The sequence below is a fragment of the Achroia grisella genome, unplaced genomic scaffold (genome assembly GCF_030625045.1).
Source record: "Achroia grisella isolate CSIRO2021 unplaced genomic scaffold, CSIRO_AGI_Agris_v1 utg770, whole genome shotgun sequence".
NCBI classification, from domain to species: domain Eukaryota; kingdom Metazoa; phylum Arthropoda; class Insecta; order Lepidoptera; family Pyralidae; genus Achroia; species Achroia grisella.
In genome coordinates, this window is record NW_026713016.1 from 2,461,819 (window position 1) to 2,480,998 (window position 19,180).

The following is a 19,180-nucleotide window of genomic DNA, read 5'->3' on the forward strand; positions in this document are numbered from 1 at the left end:
TGCTCGCACTTTTACAATGTTCGCTACCTAGACCCGTAACGGAAAAGAATTGAAGGATATTCTTAGAAGAGATGGTTTTTATCTCCTCAGGATAGAATGTATACTTTCAAAAGGAAATATTTCGATAGAAAATAGAGATATTACAATTAGTAACTAAGTACTTGTAAATCTATGTACTTGACAAAAATCACCAAGCTAATTATATTTACTTTCATATATATCTAAAAAGAAAATGTAACATTTTTATTTAAAATTATTCGTCAAATATATTTATATTCGAGGAACATCTAATTTTAGGCTATCTAAGTTGATTTGTGCAATCATATTGTTGGAGATGGCTTCCTTATTTTTGCCACAATGACTATCATCGATCAAAACGATCTTTTATTCGTAATTCGGCAATCGGTCTTTGTAATAAGGGCGTTGGCAGCGCGCGACCGAAATATAGCGTGAAAGATAATTTCCCCGCGGTTGGGCCGATGTCGTCAGCTGATAGCCGAGGTTAATGACCCCGACTTTGTCTCTATGGTTGCGCATATCGTCAATATAAACGGCGAAAGATCGAAGGGTTATCGGACATTTTTTGATTCTTTTCCATTTACGATTTCTAACTATACTATGTATGAAATATCACTTTTGTTCTATATTGTTAATATGTTAACCATAGCGGGTTATTACCCGAGGGAGGAATATGGGTTTATCATTGTTATGAATGTTAAGTCTAAAAATAACTAGGTACTGCTTACGTTCGTAGTTGATAAATTTATTTGTCTCAACGCGTCGATGAACTGAAATAATTTAGGATTCAGTTATTGACAGTAATTACAGTAATTTACAATAGTCTTACATCTTTAGTGATACATTCATACTATGTACTTATACACAAATAAGTTTATTAAATATAAATAAGTAGGTATTTATAAATGTTACGTGAAATGACGTAATCTTTGAATATCAAGGTATTCTATGTATTTATGTAAGACATATGCGATATAGGTATAGTTCATTGGTAAACAAACCTACATTTATCACTCATTGCACTTGCGCTAATAATTAATACATATTTTATTATTTCGTTATATACTTATGTATGCATATATCTATATATAATATGTAGTTATGTACGAGTATACGTACATGTATGTTTTCGCTACAAGATCAATGAAATGTATAATACATTTTAAATATCTACTAGCTTTTGCTTCGACTTCCTTTGCATACATGAGATATATATACATATATACATATATTGATTAATTGGATAAATAGCTTAACCGTGAATTTCATTAGGAATTTCGTCATTCAGCCTTAACTTGGTGACGGTTGGTTACACCGTTGACATATAAAACAAAAATATTTTTATTAAAGTTTATTATTAAAGCGAGAATGAAAAAATGTAATGTCTCTACATTTTTCATTCTCTCTTTCTGAACTACCCATTAATGATTGTGATTTATGCAAGTCATAAAAGTCGGTATAAATATAAGAGTTCATGTAGCCTGTACTTACGTACTTAGTACAGTAGATGATAACAATTTTATAAAATAAGATATCCGCCTACGACTAAACTAGAAAAAGAAAATTAATAAAAAAAAACAACAATAAAGAAATCATTATATCAATATTATTCTGTATTTCAAATGAAATATTTTTGAAACAAATCTTTATGTTTTTTTGAGAGTATAGATAGGTACTTATTCGACATGAGTTTTCGCATGCCAATTATAATAATCTTCTTATTTTTCGATCAAAGGCCAATCTTGAGAGTGATTTATGTAATATTATTGCAAAAACATTGGTCTAGTGGGGATTTGTAATGTTCTACGTATACTTTCAATTATGAACCCCTATATATATAATAATAATTACTTAGAGAGAGTTTCTAGAAATAGCTCTGGCAATTAAATCATTTGAGTACCACGTGGGTGATGTTGTGCAAATTGATTCGAGAGATATTAATATTTTTGTCGCTCTTATCCAAAGACAGAAAGTCTACATTGATGAATTTCATTATGGTTTTATTATCACCATTACAGTCATTCATCGTTCATCACAGCCACATATTGCAAGCCTCCTTTCATGAACTTATTAGTAATTTCTGGAACCTTGGAATTAAATGTTCTTGAATTCAAGGAGATGTCAACTAAAGGATAGTTACAACCTAAGAACCTTAGACCTAAGAAATGTTCTTTTTTCAGGAACTCTATTTATTGCATGCCAATTGAAGAGCAATTTGAAGTAGTTTCTCCATTATAGATGGAGATGAGAGATGGATCTACACTACTATCGGGACTCGAGATCACCGTTCCCAAATCTTTCATCGTTTCGATTGTAGATTATTTGAGATACGTGACATTGTCACTCGATTTAAACTTCTTTAACTAAACATTGACAAATCACAAACGATTGTTAATTAACACGTCGTTGTGGGAGGAAACAGTCGTCGTTACATCTTGGCCGGTGACGTCACACTCACATCCTCACAACTACAAGGTTACCCGTTCGGTAATTGACCAAGATTGCCTTACACGCGTCCATGATTCACAATTCACCCGAGAGCGCTGTCAGTCCGTCTGATTTACGCGATGTAATTCGCGAGTCGCGATTCTGGATGTTACATTGTATCGTAAAATTAGTTTGAAGTTTATAGTTGCTCTCGAATCATGAATCTAGATCTTCCGGTGCAGCTGGAGAATGGGTTATTAACACATGTCTAAGACTACGCAATAACCCTTTTTGTTTTGAAAACATATAAATAAAATAAAAAAGATACAACCTTAACATAGTCTGTGTGTGAGTGTGTTTTATTTATGTTATGTACTTTAATTTATAGGATATAAAATATGTAAGACTAGATATTCGAATTGATTCCTTAGTGGCAGAGGAGTTTCGACAAACGAAGACGAGTAAGTAAAACATCTGACTGGCTAGTTCCTACTGACTCCTTTTTAATGTAACACTAGCGTTGCGTACGGAACGTGTAGCAGGCTCTACATCCACGTGGATGTCACTACTAGTAATAATAATAATTTAACTATTTATTGAGCACAGAAAACTATTTGCAAAATAAGAACTTTACATAAAAGTGCTAAACAAAAGGCGGCTTTATCGCTTAAAGCAATCTCTAATAGACAACCTGGGAGATCGAAACTTTTAGTGAAGAAAAAGTAGGTGACCCACTGAAACAATTTAGTTATAAAGGGTTTACAAACCTTAAAACCAGTTGAAATACTCATAAAACATAGAAAAGTTTCCCCAAAGTGGGAATGTGATAATAAATGTTCAATTCTTATTTGATCACGTGACGGCGGAATTTGTATGAAAGTTTGTCCATTTCGCTTTTGCTTTGGGAAAATTTTCAGTCTCATAAATACTAATTTTGTCTTTGATAAACCCTATGGAGGGTGAAAATAGGAAAAATAATTATGTTGTGTAAATTTTATTATTCATTATAATTTATTACTAACGTGTTTCTCTTTAAACAGAACACATGGCGGAAATCAATAACTAATTTTAGGGATCTCGCAGTATTATAACAAAACTCATCGGGATGGTGAACAAATAATGTCTTCACAAACTTAATTATGGCCTTTGATGTGGGTAAGATCAGTACACCTACATGGCACAGCCTTCGCTTCTCACTCTTGGCTCCTAACTTTATTAATTTCAATCTACTCTTGGTTACGATGGGAACGAGCAATCGAGTTATGTTTCGCTTGACGTGATCTAGTTCTATGCCTTGTTATTATTCTTAACTTATTTAAAATTAACAATTATAATGTATGTTTCCTAATGAAAATTATGATTTTGTTAAAATTTCGTGACATAATAATAGACTATTGAATTTGTTTTATAATATATAAATGATTATGTAATCTCATAGAGAATTTCGAACGCACTTCTACTTCCGGGTGCGCGCAGTTGCAAAACCATTCCGTGGCCTCAATAGCGTCGATCAGGGTCATTGTTCAAAAAATATATGGCAGTCTTACAGTTTTAGTAGTGATGGACGTTCAACATGCACCGTCGAATACTAATCATCGATCAAAATAACTTAGGCATATATTTAGTTTTTCTTATGTCTTCAAATTTACAGGTTAGGAATTTCTAACCTGAATATATATATTTTATTGCTTGAGAAAAGTAAAAGAGTAGTAAACATAATTACGGAATGAAATACAATAAGAAAAGATTAAAAAAACGTAGGAACGTGTTTCAATATCCTCAAGATACGGGTGTTAATATCAGTCAGGAAATCTTTGATGAATTACGCTTAGGTACCTACATTACTTCATGCCACTATGGATGCAATACGTATTTTAACTTAATTTTAAAACAGGTTGTGTAGTGCTAAAGATTTACCGAGCAAACGGTTCTGCGGTCACCGTCCACTTTCACCACCCGCCATCTTGTCGACAGAACACGGACGGCCATGTCGTGAGCGTCGGCGCTTGCGCTGCTCATTGAGGAATTGGCACGCCTATTGTTACGCTTCGTCTAACTTGACGTCACGCAAATCTCGTTTATATGATCTCTATATTAGAACAGTGATTCCATTACAATTTAACATACTTAATTAGGTATTTATTAATTATGTGAGACATATTTCCATTTCTATTAATGGGTATATTAAACAAAAATTACTCATATTTTCCTTTAATAAACTTTTACGTGTTATATATTTGATAAATCTATGTGAATAGTGAACCATCAAAAATAATCTCTACGTTTATGTATATAATTCAAGATATAGGTGTAGTATTATAAGTCAGAATGTCTCTCAATCTCAGTGACTTATCGCACAATCTTTAAACCATAAAGTGTAAACTTTCAATATTAGAGCTTTCGCGTGGAACGAATTCACTAACAAAGGAGTTTAGGAAAATCGCGGAACCTGAAGAATACAGACGCGGGCAAAACCGCTGTAATTAAATATAAATGACAAATGATTATCGTTTGTTACAGGGCCAAGGATCAAAGCAAACGAGATGTAACATCGCTGTGTAATTAACAACAAAGTAAGTTCTATTATCAACCTATTGCATAATTATTATGTAGTATTATATAATGTCTAAAACCAGACTATAAACTAGGCATTAGAAATTTCTATAGGATACGGGTTATGCAAAATAATGGACGAGTATCTGCTAGAAAATACTTGTATAATTTCTAAGTCTCCGAGTACATAAAGTTTTTTAGTGACTCATATATTCATTCTCCTTGAGACTGATAGATGGGCTGACCTTCGAATTTATAGTACTAATTATATGTAAGCATTACATCGGCTTGATAAGACTAACTAAGATAAAAAATATAACGCAGAAAATACTAAAAAATTTAATAATACATCAAAAATAAGTCGCTGGGTATGGCTTTTGTCTAGAGAAACAGAAAAATAATGACCAAATATAGTTTTCATTATAATAGAATATTTATTTCACTGACCTCGTAATAGTCATTGGTCTATTGTAATGAAGATTGTAGTAATAAGGCTTTGTTTTAAAAATACATTAGATTCAGTGTTATTTTCATACAGTGTTGCTAGCCAAAACTTGAAACAAGACCAATTGTTTCTATGTTTATATGTAATAGGTATATTGTATGTTCTCAAATTGGTTCTCATCCTGAAGCCTTGCTAGACCAAATGATTATTATAGACCTCCTACAATCTTGTCAATTTTATTCGGTTTGGGCAATTGAAGTTGTATCCCGTTGTGATTAGCAATTTTACTACGAAATTAGTAAAATTGAGTGCGCACAATAAAGCAAAAAATTGGTTCGAATATTGCGAGCTACTTCTTTTATCTACCTACTATATTAAAATAGATTTTTTTTACGTTTTAAGTTATTGTATAACGTTAATAACATTATTGTAAGTCTGTGGTTTATACAAATAATATTCCAGTTATCTAAAAGGAAGATGTCAGTAAAACTGGATTCCAGTTTTGAACATTAAAACAAATAAAACAGGAAACAGAAATAGAAACAATTTAAAACCATTATATTTATATTAAGAATACTTATATTAAGAATTCTATCGATTTGCACATCACTTTAACGGTATAAGCATATACATTAGGTATCTTATGGTTTATTTTTATTCTAAGTTACGGCTCACAATGAACTTAGCTGTGCGCAACTCATGTGTTTTAATAATTTAATATGAGAGAGAATGGGCGCCCACCATTAATATTGACAGAAATGTGCCTACGCATATATGAGTAGAAATTATAATAAATAAACTAGTGGGTTTACACAACCCTTTTATTTGTAATAATTTTCCTTTATTTTAAAGGGTCAAGTTATTGTAACTTTAAATTAAAGGCATTTCGGGGAATGCAAATAAATGATCCTTATTTTGAAAATATTACAATACGTATGTATCGGCCACCCTTATCCAAGTTGGCGTTAAACTTAACACGTGGAGTGAGTCTACACAGTAAAATTACGATGTTGGTATTCTTTAGCATTCATTCGTTTTCTATTCAGAGAGATCCTTGCATATCCCTAACCCAAGCACGAACAATGTTATACTGTAGGTATTGGATTGCTCATGCGAATGAGCTAAATGTTTTATTGGTGAAAAGCGAATTTTCAGTTACCTTTAATTTTAAAACAAAATTATTCAAAGAAAATCTGATTAGTCTGAAGTGTTGATATTAGTTGCCTTATCTTATGGACAAAACCTTTTGAATGGAGAGGGGTAAGGAAAATGCAGTCTTAAGAATCATCGTGGAATAAAGCCACATCTATCTCGCCTACAGCCGGACTAATCTGAAAATTAATTCCAATCAATGTTACTGGATTGTACCATTTTGTACCTTTTAACACTCTTGATCTAGCAATACATTAAATTCATATTCCGTGTTCAATGAAATAATTAATAGTTATCGCTCATATACTGTTTTAAATTTGACGCGAACGGTCATTATTATATGAGGAACTCAATAAAAGTAACATGTAGAAAGATAGCGTGATTTTTACAAATTATACGTATAGTTATCGATTATTCCAATTTAGTCTTCATTACGTTTGATGAGAACAGTACAAAGGTGAATTAGATAAATCAAGATTGGGTTTAGACCCTAAAGAAGAAGAGCCGAAGCCACACTACACCCGCTTTTAAGCCGCAACTAGTATTACTTTCCTGTATGTACTTACCTAACACCTGGCTTAATAAAATATTAATAGACCGCACAAAACGCATTGCAGCGATGCAGTATAGCGTTTACACCTGTCCTATTATTTATATATTCTATCTATTTTTGTAACCTTATAAAATGATTCTGTTGATTGGATAAGTATCTGTTAAGTATATTAACAAGATTTGGTTTAATTTATGTAATAATATAAATAACAATTAATAAAAGTGGTAGTATTCTAATATATAATGTATTTAAACGTTATAGATTACAATACTACTATTTAAAATATGTGTACAATTTATGAGCTCAATGCCCCATGGCAGTCTCTACCAGCTAACGATTGCATAAAAGCAGAAAGTGGTTGAAGGACAGTGATGGGAAAACTAACTTAGGTAAATCAGTTTACTTGTTAATGACTACATCAAAAAAATATCCTTAGTACGTTACGCAAACAATAATAACTATCTATTAATGTATTATCATTATAATTCAATATAGGTCACCTCATAAATGAAATCAATCTCATTTTGATAACATACTTAATGTTACCCATATTTTTTATATTTATAAAGGTGGATTGCTGGAACTGAACTAAAAATTATTTAAATAAAAGTAAAAGTTAATCTTTCACTTGGGTTATATATTTTTTTTGATGTCAGGTCTGGTCATCATGACAAATTGATCTAAAATTAATCAGGGTAGTTTAGTAACCCCATCGTTAGCAATGTACTACGTCAGGTCGACGTCTACATAATGAATCCCCCCTGGATGAATGGGGTTACTAGTCCTCCATATTACTAACAATCTCCTTCCGCCTTGTATTGGTATACAATTTTATATTCTGTAGCTACGTAGTATAATATTGATTCTCTGTAATAGCTTTACACTTTCACTTTTAAAACAGTTTAAAATTTACCTGAGTAAGACCGAAGTCGCTTATAAAAAGGCGGCCTCACCTTTCCTAGCTATTTATTCCTCAATAATGAACTTGACCCAGTAAATTCTTACTGGTCTCGATGTTGTGCGACTCGGAATTTTTCTCGTTTCGCCCCGTCTAGTCGGACCCTACTAGTTTTACAAAACTTTTTGTTTAAGTCTCTGATTTTCGTATTTTCTTACCGACTCGGCCCGGCTTCACATAGTTGGAATTATTGTAAACATCGCACTTTTTATATTACAATCTAAGCCATATAACTTTCTGATAATGCAGAATGCATGCATAGGTGAAGGAATTTATAAATTCGGTTGAGTATTTTTTAAGTTTAAGCATTATAAACAAAAAATATATCTTCATATTAGATTAGATGTGTATTTTTATTGTTTACTTCTCGGAAAACATATAAATAAATCTCATATAAGACCTAATCATATCTATATTAATAATTCCGTCAAGGGGTACGGTAGACTCGAACGAAACCTTATGTGAATAACAAAACATAAAAAATATTTATTTCGAGTCGACAACATACTATATCCGCAAAATTCGAATTATGGAGTATTTCGTTAAATTCTAATGACACTGACAAACAAACTGCACTCGCCATCTTTTCATATCACTAGCTAACAATCGTAAAGATGGTGAGTAGTATTTTAGTAGATCTGTATGTAGGCAGATTGTATTTTTAAGTGAATTTTTTTTTATGTTTTCTTTTTAAAGTGAAAAAAATAAATACTTTTTTCAAGAATGGGAAAGATGTTCGGATAAAGCATGGACGTAGAGAGAGCTTAAAACAAAGAGGTTTACAGAGAATAAACCTTAAAAGTTATATGTTTTGTTAATTTATTTTGAATGTTTGCTTAAAATAACAATTATTTGTTTTGGCACTTTTTATTTACTATATTAATTAAACACAATCGTGTGTATGTGTTGTTTCTTTAAACCTGAAATTGGCCGATTGCGAGACAAATTTGGCATTTTTTTTATTAATTTGTTTTACGGCTCTGGGTACAAGTCCTTTTTAGCCCAACTTAAAGTTTTACAATATAAATTACAAAAATTAAAGTCAATATCCAATGTCAAATAGTAATAAATGTTAAATGTTGTTTCTCTGTTCTGACGAACTTATTAAAAAAAAACTTAATAACAATCACAATTTCTTCATATTTTATTATTACACACAAGTTGCCAAGTATTTGCATTTTTTAAATAATGTTGTGGTGTGGCACTATCCGAAATTTAATTATTTACCCATTTTTGTAGGTTATACAGAAATAATGGTGTTTATTTAAAAAGCATTAACACAAAATTAATAAAGTATAGGTATTTATAAATATATGGTTGTTGTATCAAAATAGAATTTTCTTATTTTTCACTAAAATAAAGACTAACTGCGTTTTTTATAAAACAAATGACCTTTTCGTTGTGTCATATATTATGAAACTATTTTTAAATTATTTATCTGATTGTACTTTTTAAGAAAAAGTATTGAAAAAATGTTGGTTTGTAGATTAATACTGTAAAATTACTATTTGTACGGAAACGACAAAAATTAATGCTGCGAAAATAATAAATTATAAAATTCTGTTATGGAAACGTCATATTAAGCTTTAAAACTAATTTCTTAAAATAAAAGTTTTCGATTGAACAAATCGGTATCGCAGGTACACCACTATCCCGCTGGGGTGGTAGGTAACATTATTTGAAAATTTGACATTTCAACCTGTCAATTTAGTCTCCGGGATTAAAAAACAAACTATAACAATAGTATTAAAAATATATTCATCTAATATTTTTGGCATTATTTTTATGTTTCCAAATATGGGGGCTCGACCCCAGGGGTGTTATGTACCTACATTATACTTTTTGAAATGGATAACGTGGGGCGAGATGTGTGGAATGTATGCACCTACATTAAAAGATAATTTTTGAAATGTAGGAAATGTATAGGAAAAAAGTATGAAAGAAGGGACCTACAAAAAGATAATTTTTGACATGTATGAAAAGTATGAAAGAAATGGACCACATCGTCATTTTTGAAAGTATGAGAACTATGAAAACAAAGTCCTACATAAAAGAGTCATTTTTGACTAAATAAATAAAAGAATGAAAAAATAACTCTGTCCTACATTAAAAGATAATTTTTGACATGTATGAAATGTATGAAAGAAATTTTTATTAAAATATAATTTTTGAAGGGGCTTTGTATGTACCTACATTAAAATATAATTTTTGAAATGTATGAGATGCCGAAAGAAATGTATGCCTACATAAAAAGTTCATTTTTGAAATGTATGAAATGTATGAAAGAAGATGAGTACATTAAAATATAATTTTTGAAATGTATGAGAGGTTTGAAAAAATGTCATTGTCATTTCATTTTTGAAATAGTGAAATATGTAATAAATGTATGGATCAAAGATATTTTTCACACACACACATGAAATGTATGAAAAAATGTAAGTATTTCATTAAAAATATTTTTGACATGTATGAAATGTATTTGTTTGTTACATTAAAATATTGTTTAATGATACTCCTTGCATTTGGTTAAACATCATACCACAGAGTCATACAATTAAAAACAAACTGCTATGATATTAATGGAAAATAAACTTTATGGTATTCGAGTTAGGGTCGATTTCTCTCTTTTTTTAAAGATTTTAATCTTACCAGTATTTTAGTAGATCTGTATGTAGGCAGATTGTATTTTTAACTCGATATTTTTTTTATGTAATCGATTTTTTAAATGTAAATAAAAAATAATAATACTTTTTTCAACGGAAATGCTATACTTAATAAAAATAATGAAAAACTGTTCACAACTGGTTTTAAATATCAATAAAGTAGAGAGAGTTATCGATTAAAAAAAATCGATAATACAGAGATATGACAAACTTCATACATAAATAAATAGTATTATGCTTTTGCTATTTTTAATTTACTTATTTTGTTTAATTTACAATAATAATATATTTGCTTGGAAAAATAACATTTAATTATACAAATGACAACAATGTCTTGAAAGCATTTTTTATATTAGCACTGATTATATTAATTAAACACAATGAGTAAATATATGAAAATCTATGCTTTTCTAAACGCATTATTTCATTTTAACATGTATATATATTTTTACCCACATTAAACTATTTTGAAAACACAGTTTTGTTTTTTAAAACGTTTGCAAAACTATGAATTCTCGATACCAATATCTAAAACTTTTAGCAATAATAATGGCTATTTGCTCATTGAGTGCCACTGATATTATTATATAAGTATTCATTGTAGTCTCCATCAATGAAACATTAGTCATTAATTCAGTATTAGTGTAGGTGTTTATTACTTTCTGGTTAATATATTCACAATGATGTAAGCAAATGTTGTCTTTATCAATCCCAGTATTCTCAATAATATAGGTACCTAGACTATAGTTGCGTAAAACCCATACATATCAAGTAACGTATAGTTTACAGTCTCGCACCTATTAAATTTCCTCTGAGAATTTGTTCATTTACTTCGGAACATAATGCTGAAATGCTGACAAAAACGTCGCCGCGAACACCGAATTTGATTTGCGATGCAACAATACAATAAAGTTACGGTTGGCGCGGGTGTCGCGTCAGAGGCACGGCGCGCGGAGGGCGCAGGTCAATGACGTCCCTCGTCTGGGGCCCGGACAGCCCCCGTCTCCGCCCCTGCACCCGCTTGCTCGAACCTGTTCCCGGACAAACCATGAGCTATGTGTAGCTTACCGCCATTTCTATCTAGTTTACGCCGGGATGCTGCATTTACCTCTCGAACCTTGTAGAATTACATTCCTTGCAGTAATAAATATCGCGTGCATAGTTACTTACATGTAATTTGCCTATACGATACAATTAAGCCTGGCCGAGCTAAGGGTTGAGCATCTGAGCTTAATCGCAATTATCACGTCGCAAATCTACATAATTGACGTTCCAAGTACATGTTAGCAAGCCAGAAGCGGCTTTATAAGGCTGGTATCCATCATTAATTCACGACTGGTCGGGACAAGTGGATAATACTCGTCTTTTCTTTATGGCTTCCGGCCTTAATTTCGGCTCCCCGGCGTACATTGCTGTTATTCTGAGACATATGTATGAAATAATCGCGTCTGTTTTTCTTGCCAGTCTAAGCAATGTTTGCGAACATTTATAAATTGCTTTTGATTCATTTGCATCATCGTTGTATCGTGCTACCGTAGTATCTATCGAGCATTGTAATAACACTGCTAAATTCATACTTTATTATAAGTTTTTTTACTTTTAAACGTAATTTATTATTTGTATTGTGCATCGCAAATTAAAATGTGTTCACATGGAAACGTAATTTTTTTAGACACCTAGCCAATACGATGGTCATCTCTAACTCAGGCTACATCACGTCTAGTACGGAATATAAATCCTACCTCAATTATGTTAATGCGTGAATTATCAAATTTGCATAACATAGTTACCCACGAAGCTATATTAAGGTATAAATATTTATAAATACTAAGTAATGTAAAAACGTTACACCATTTTTTATTCCCGTTTGTGTAAAATTTAAAGTTATTATTTTATATATTGATTCGTACCCTGGACTAACTTCCTGTTGGAATACTTAATGTATACTAGATAGAGTCCTGCTTTTGGTTATCCGTTTCTTTATAGTATGTTAGTAATCTTTTGTTTAACTTCTTGTACAACTAGACTTATTGTGTTAAATATCTACTTCTAATAATACCAACCATCTCTCCCCACCAATACTATGTCTTAATTGAGTCGATTATTTATTTTAGCGGATTGAGAGGAATATTTGATCCAAATCAAAATTTAAAATAAAATAAACAGAAACATTCGTACGGAAGTAGAAATATCAGGACAGCAGTAGAGAGTTTTGCACCATTTAAAATATTACAGTAAATATTGCTGTCAAGGCATATACAGTTATTTATGCATGACTCAAGGTTGTCAAAAAATAACTTCATTAATATTACATTTAAAAATACCTCAACCCTGAACATTTGTGATAAATTTAATTAAGGTTTCATAACAATTACTTGTATTATGTAAGTATTAATGTTGTCTGTGTGTATATGAACTTTTTGTATGGCATATTAAATTGGAAATGCGACTACAAATATTATATTATTATTGTCTTTTAAAATATCAATCCTACACATAGGGCATTTGATTAAAAATTGCTTGTATCCTTACGATTTCATTTCGGTGATATAATTAAGAAGTTAATTTATATTTAATACGCTAGACAACCCTAGTTGGGTCGGGACATTGTGAGAGAAGGCCACGGCTAGGCGGTGTTGTGTCAAAAATCCGCGCTCCTTCAACGCAACTAACGCTTTCGCAAACCATTTCGTAACCATACCATACAACATAGCGGAAAATTTCTAGTATTTTTGTTCACAGTCATTGGTTAGGGTCACAAATCGCTTTTTGATTAGTTTGTATGTGCATATTCACTTAGAAACCTTCACTAATGGTGAATGCTGTTAAACTAGACGAGAAAGGAGATAAATACGTTATTCATTTTACAAAATAATAACTTTAAAAGGAAGGAGGTTGCATTCTATTTCGAACTCGTTTTTGTTTATTGTTATCTAATAATACCATCTTGTGTACTCGTACATTAAGTAATTTCCTTATAGATATGAGGAACACCCATAATTGTGACCTGATTTTGTTGATGGTTTCTTCTATTTATACTATCAAAGTCAAAATTTTAATCAGGTTATTGTATTTCGGCTAAGCATAATTAATTTACGCTTTCGATACATGGACGATCGACTTTGTCCAAATTTGTTTCCGAGCGTAAAGTTCGCTTACTTACAGTAGTTATTATCTAATAGTCCTAATTGTTTATCTTTGCTAACTAATCTTTCTTTAATGACAAAATGAACTAAACTCTACTGAATTCGTGTTAAGTGAAGTTAGTTCATTTCATTTATTTGCAAAATTTGCCCTACTTTGACATTGCTTAAATCTACTCGTATGTCATTGACTGGTCATTATTGACTTTGATAAATCTGTCTGCGTGCTTACTGACGGGCGAGAGTACAGCGAGCTTATACGAACTACTTAGTTATTGTCATATTAAAATGAAAGATGTGTGCTCGTAAATAAGTACTGCAATTGCATAAATGATGAAATTGAAAATAAAATAGAATATTTTTCAAAATTTTGAAAGATTGCTCGCTTTATATATAACTATATGGACCTGATTGAAACTGCCCGACTTAATAGAGTTTGAGTTTTAAATTACTGTAGATCGTAGTTTTATAGAAGAAACAGAATAAAAGAAAAGATTTAAAAGAAAGAGTAGAGTTAGTGCTACCTTGGTTTGTTTATCGCGACCGGGCGAAGGCGGTCTAATTCTCATATTCTCTGTACTGACGCATCATGCATCTGATGCCCAGAAAAAATCATGTAGGTATAATATAATTATGTTTTGTTTTTTTTTCAAACATACCTTTTTTTAATATTTTTTCGTAACCGCGAACTAGTATAAATTCGAGGATACCACTCTTATCGTACATCACATAATCACACGTCTAAAGAGGATACGAAAATAGTTACATACATTACATGTATCTAAATATCTTATCGAGTTCTAGTTGTTATATCATGGCCCATATGGCGTGGATTATTAGTTCAATATTTTCCCATACCCTTTTTGTACTGTAAATGTTTCTTTCCAAACTGATAAAGCAGGGCCTAGATTAGATATAAGTGATGACCTTCTAGCTACATAGAAGAAAATCTTTATAACATTTGTTGTATCATGAACTTAGGATACTTAGTACACTTCATAATAGTATCAAAATAGTAATATTTAATTTATAATATATTTTGTAACATTAAGCGTCCCACAAGGGTCATTTTTAGAACCCTTGTGTCTCATTGTAATATTTATTCACTATTCATTTTATTTTATTCATCTATTTAATTGGTTATTATTAACATATTTACAACCTGGAATAAATTCTGAATTTAAGTTAATAGGAAACCAGTTATGGGCATATGGCTGTTTGTTGTTGTTATGCTAAAATTTTAAATAATTTACATCAAGAAACATGAATAAGATTTAGCATGCAATAATAGATATCTTGTTCTCTATTTAGCACCCTTTAAGAGGATGATATAAATCAAGCAATAACCATACTTAACTTCTCTGAACTTACAAAATAACAAAAGGTATAACATAACATTAATATAATAACAATAAGTATTTTAAGACTCTTCATCTTTTTATTATTATAATAAATTGCTCGACACAGTTAATTAAAATAACCCCGTTCTGTACTCTCATAAATCGCAAGCTGAATTTAAATTTATACGCAGTCAACATTTTACGAGGTCAATAGGAAGGAAACGTTGCCAAAAATAGTCTATGATAGTACCTGTGTCGGTACGTGTGCTATAACCATCTATCTAGTATCTATCTATTGTTTATTTTATCACACGTTTTGTTTCTCTGTGATTCTGATTTTCGCCATCATTTCTCTATGATGCGCAATAATGATTTTTGCTATTTGAACGCAGGATGCAAAAATCCATATTTTTTAAAAATATAATTTAATTAGCAATTCCAAAATGATCAATCCTCAAATGGGTTATTATTTGTCCCTCGAAAATGTTTATACACGTTATTTTTATGATATATTGCTTTTATTTTTTTATTAGTTAGCATGTAGGATGCAAAGATACAGCCGTCGGCATTGATATCCGGATTTGAAAAGCCACTTCGTGCAGTTCTGTTTGTTTGGTATTGAAGATTGTTTGTCTGTATTATGATCGAGAGCAATTAATTGTAGTATCCAAGCTAATTAAATATCTATCTATCGGCTCAATTATAAAGTTCAAGGCGTGATCTTGTCGTGGTTGTAGGTTACATTTAATTACTGCACCAGTAAGTACGTTCAATGAAAATATAATTATTATAATTAGTTAAAATTTCAGTTTCTATCGCGACAGGTTTTTTGTGGCTCCACAACGAAGATAATTCTATGTATTGCAAAATCTTCAAGTTTTATTAACTTTTTGCGAAGATATCGCGCTGGTAATAAGTGTATATATACAATACAAATTTAGAACATATTTTTTGAATAAAATTTTACTTTGTATATTTGACTAGCTGTTAGTACTCGCGACATAATCTGATTTTTTGGGATAAAAGTATGATTCTTTCAGCCGTTTCAGAAAAAGTTACAAACAAATAGACACACTGTCGAATTTAAAATATTAACATGATTAACTAACATCTCACTCACGTTAAATATTTTTATGTATATGTACCAGCTGTTTTAAAGCTATTGCTTACAAAGCTATTGTTCAAGCTACTCGAAGTTTATTTATTACTCGTAGCGTGAAAATTTATAGACTACACGTCGACTGTACGACCCTGACATCAATTTAGTTTTAATTTCAATGTAACATCAATCGAATGCAGAGTTGACATATCAATGCGGAAGTCGCGATCATTTCTGTATAGTTTTAAACAAATATATTACGCACATGATTGTAGTGTGATCACTACTTTATCTATTAGTTGGGCCGGAGTCCCTTTTTTATCCAATACATTGTAATAATAACATTCCCTACACACACATATACATGTGTATGTGTGTGTAGGGAATATTATGATAACTTCTAGGAAAGTTTTTTGTGTTTCGCCTGTTTACCTGCTCATGTGAATAATATGGTGCAGGAACCCTATTTCTATTTATCTAAGCGCTGAAGTATGTTTGTATCATAGGCACGTATTTCTACGTCGAAACGACAACGCTTATGTTGTGTTTCGGCTTGATAAGATTACACATATTGCTATCTCTGACACTAGGAGCAAACACTTTATTCCTCGATACTAGTCTTCGTCTTGCTAGCAAGAAACGTATGAATGACGGAATGCTAGCACCTACGTCATTTTCTGTAATAATAATAATGATTGTACATACTATACGAATTACAAATCATTTAGGGTAGATTGCGTAAATATTCATTTACTGGTCAAAAGCGTGAGGAACACCATATCTGAAACATGGGAACTAAATTAAGTTCTACACCTGTGTGATTATTATCTATGAGACTACATTTTATAACTTATACTTGTTACCGGCCCGGATTCGTACGGATGTACATATACTATACATATAAACCTTCCTCTTGAATGACATTATCTATTACTGAAAGTTGCATTAAAATCCGTTGCGTACTCAACATATAGCGGGAGCGACTTTGTTATATACTATGTAAAGATAGGGGATTATTCTAGAACAATTTATCGATCTAATGAAAAACACCTATCATATATATACACTTTTCTTAATATACATTTAATCAATACACACTGTACACATTCGGTTCGTGTAGGTCATCGACTTTCGCTTCGTTTAGTTACCCCAATCAATATTGTTGCTATACTTTGCTTTATCAGAATCAAAGCAATAGGATTTGCTATAAGTACTCACCTGGTTGCAAATTACCAATAAGTGGTTTAGATTCTTAAGCGAATAATTCTATGATTTCTTTAGCTTTCTTTGCGTTCTTCTCATATACATCTTATTTTAATATGTTCCTATAGATTCTTTTTCTTATTTTTATATCTCTTTATTTCTTTCCATTCTGTTTCTTTCTGTTCCATTTTCATAAAAAATTTAAAATGTGTATTATTAGAAGATAAGTGTTTGCCTATATGACATTTAATATTGTAAATGCAATGAATAACGATCAAACCAGTTTCGTCTTCATAAAAAATCATTACGTTACATCACGTACACAATTAGTTTGATATACACATATTGTAAATAACTTCATTCGATTCCATTGGAGAAGGCGGGTTGCCATGTCGTGATATTGGCAAAAGTAGATAGGTACAAGATTTCCGTCCCAACCGTGCCTCTGTACAACTACGCATGAATATGATCGGGGGTCAACGGTTCTCCTTGAGGGGATGTTCACCTCTGTCGACCTTATTCACAATACCATGTACCACGATACATATAGTATGTGCTAATTAACATTGCGTCTACATCCTGTTGGTAATACAACTTTCACTTTAATACGATCGATGTCATATCGATTTATTTAATGAAATCTCTCAAAGTCATCAATGTATATAATCTTAGAATATTCTTAGGGGCCAAAAAATCAAGTCATATACCTATTAATACGGCATCGACATAGTGTAAAAAAGTATTTGAAAATATAATATTTATAATATGACTAGTAAAACATGAATTTTGAACTATTAATTGTAATAGTTAAAAATTTAAAATATAGCACCAGACCAGGAAAGTGTCAGTGCAGGGGCAGTGTCATAAATGTGACCAACTGTGAAAGACGGAGGGATCGGTAAAAAAATACGAAGTTGGTGTGACGTGTAGGTAATTTATGAATGGCCCCTTAGAGATATGATGTTGGTAGCTGTAGATGGACCGTCATCACGTGTACAGGTATATAATACTTTTTTTTACATGGGGAAAATTCATCATGGACACTAACCCGCCTCAGGGCCTCAGGGGTTAGACGAGCAGCTATTATCTGGCTCCTATCGATCAAAAAATCCATGCTGTTCCTCCTCGCCTCGCTCCTTTCATTTGTTTTCGTATATCAATCCTATTTCAAACTATGGATGTACCGAAGTCAGCGTAGAATGCGTTAGAGTTATTCGATTTATTATTTATCGAAAGATACATTTCCTTATAATATCGGTATCACACATCAGTTATTTTTCTATCCACCACAAATTAATTAATTAGAGTTGTAGTAATCTATATGATTATGGGCTGCGTGTACTATTTTAACTACCAAATCTGAAGTAGTGAATTTAATCAATAAACAAATGTATGAGAGTTTTAAATAATGTCTTTTACTTCTATTTAACGAGGCAAATGATGGACTGTTATTACTTCTACCTTAGACGCGAAAATATTGTTTTACATTTTAGTGTATACTTAGTTCAATTAAAGATTGATATTTGACCACTTATTGAAATAAACCAAAGGTTAATATCATAAATGGCAGATATATAAAATATTACTTTTAAATTTACTGGTTAAATGTAAAGTAAATTAAGGGCC

General features: G+C 31.4%; 1 protein-coding gene across 1 annotated transcript in view; it reads left to right on the forward strand.

Annotated features, from left to right (window-relative positions):
- Window positions 1-19,180, forward strand: part of LOC131850454 (uncharacterized) — a 71,396-nt gene that overhangs the window by 3,108 nt on the left and 49,108 nt on the right. The window contains exon 2 of the mRNA XM_059200674.1: window positions 4,966-5,018. The gene's annotated coding sequence lies outside the window, so the exon portion shown is untranslated. The remainder of the gene's footprint in view (window positions 1-4,965; window positions 5,019-19,180) is intronic.